The 1,830-nt window shown below is 44.6% G+C and overlaps 3 non-coding genes across 3 annotated transcripts; all 3 read right to left on the bottom strand.

The window, feature by feature from the left end:
* On the bottom strand, positions 1-832 carry TGME49_458590 (the record flags this gene model as incomplete). Its single annotated transcript, XR_001974203.1, has 1 exon — positions 1-832. It is a non-coding gene; the product is annotated as a 28S ribosomal RNA (ribosomal RNA).
* A 338-nt stretch (positions 833-1,170) lies between these two features.
* TGME49_458580 lies at positions 1,171-1,328 on the bottom strand. The gene has a single exon (XR_001974202.1). It is a non-coding gene; the product is annotated as a 5.8S ribosomal RNA (ribosomal RNA).
* A 424-nt stretch (positions 1,329-1,752) lies between these two features.
* Positions 1,753-1,830, bottom strand: TGME49_458570 (the record flags this gene model as incomplete). The annotated part of the gene is made up of 1 exon (XR_001974201.1): positions 1,753-1,830. It is a non-coding gene; the product is annotated as an 18S ribosomal RNA (ribosomal RNA).

Genomic DNA, 1,830 nt, shown 5'->3' with positions numbered 1-1,830 from the left:
AGAATGCAAAGCCAAAATCTCCCTACTCTCACTTCATGTTGCGCATACAGGAGTAAAACCCGCATACTCGCACATATGTTAGACTCCTTGGTCCGTGTTTCAAGACGGGTCGGTTGGAACCGATTAAGCCAGCATCACAGAAACCGAGTACTCGAAAGTGGAGCTCGGAAACAGGAACACTCCTCAGCCACAAGGAAAAGGAAAGAACAAAGATATAACGGTCCACAAGGAACCTACCTTCTTTGAACGAAATCAATTCCGAGTAGCTGATGCTGACCTCTCCAAAAAGATGAACCGGAAATACATCAAGAAACCAAAGCCTAAACCTGGTGAGAGAGAGAAGGCAAAGGGATAGATGGCAAACCGGCGGCACTTCTTGGAATCAAAAAGGTCCCAATCGCTTCCTTTTCAGCAATTTCAGGCACTTTTAACTCTCTTTCCAAAGAACTTTTCATCTTTCCCTCACGGTACTTGTTTGCTATCGGTCTCGCGCCAGTACTTAGCTTTATGTGAAACCTACCACACATTTTGCGCTCAAATCCCGATGAACGCGACTCTATAAAAGCGTACCGTACGTGGAACAAAAAACGCAGGGGAAGGACGGGATTCTCACCCTCTATGATGTTCTTTCCCAAGAAACTTAACCCTGCGCTTCCACTGGTAACGCCTCTCGAGGCTACAAGTCAACAGCTCGGAAAGAGCAGTTGATTTCCACTTTGAGCTGATCCCGGTTCACTCGCCGTTACTAAGGGAGTCATAGTTATTTTCTTCTCCTCCGCTTAATAATATGGCTTAAGTTCAGCGGGTAACCCTCGCCCTGATTTCAGGTCTGATAAATAAATCGGACAAACGCCCGAGACAAAACAACAACGACGAAACCTCGCAGAGCAGCAATGGAACCGAAATTCCATTGCGGTATTGAAGTCGATCGACAGCATCAATGACACTTTGTCTTCAATGAAGAAGCCACCGTATCTCAATGATGTCATCGATACAACTCAACAATACACTTGAGCCTCTAAAAGAAGAGGCACGAGTAGTTTCTCCGCTGTGTTCATTATTCAGGGTGACATTGAGTATTCAACACTCATGACACCCAATCATACTGCTCCTAGGGGGCTTCAGCCAAACTGAAGCAACGACCCTAAAAAAGCAGAAAATTGTGATTTCAAAGACACTGAAACAGACGTACCAAGGAGAATATCCCCAAGGTGCCATTTGCGTTCAGAAATCTGATGATTCACTGAATTCTGCAATTCACATTGCGTTTCGCAGTTCGCTGCGTCCTTCATCGTTGCGCGAGCCAAGACATCCATTGCTGAAAATTTAAAATAACATTATAGTTTAGGAAGCAATCTGAAAGCACATCGAGAGAGATGCAGAAAGATACAATCTTTCACTCTCTCTCAAATGTTCCTCAGATTTGTTGTTTGAAATAACGGTGTGGGAAAAAAGAATGCACACTGAAGAAACTCCTGGAAATCAGTATCCCAACAGAGACACGAATTTCCAGAAATTGAGCCCCTTCGCTGTGCACCCCCGGATACCTGCACTGGCTTCCAATATTGGAAGCAGCGCAGGATATCCAACATGAAGAAGGCAATAATACCTTTCGATACTATCACGCTTCTTGAATGCAAATCTCTCCAATGGAGAGAGATGCAAACTCATGTTTTGCTTGGGATTCAAAGGTTGATGGTTAATAAAGAATAAGGACGTGTGAATGATCCTTCCGCAGGTTCACCTACGGAAACCTTGTTACGACTTCTCCTTCCTCTAAGTGTTAAGGTTCACAAAACTTCCCATTTCGGGCACGAACGCGCCACAAAA

This window comes from Toxoplasma gondii, assembly GCF_000006565.2.
Source record: "Toxoplasma gondii ME49 unplaced genomic scaffold asmbl.336, whole genome shotgun sequence".
Lineage (NCBI taxonomy): Eukaryota > Apicomplexa > Conoidasida > Eucoccidiorida > Sarcocystidae > Toxoplasma > Toxoplasma gondii.
The sequence above is the reverse complement of the archived record's forward strand: the minus strand, read 5'-3'. Positions and strand labels throughout refer to the sequence as shown.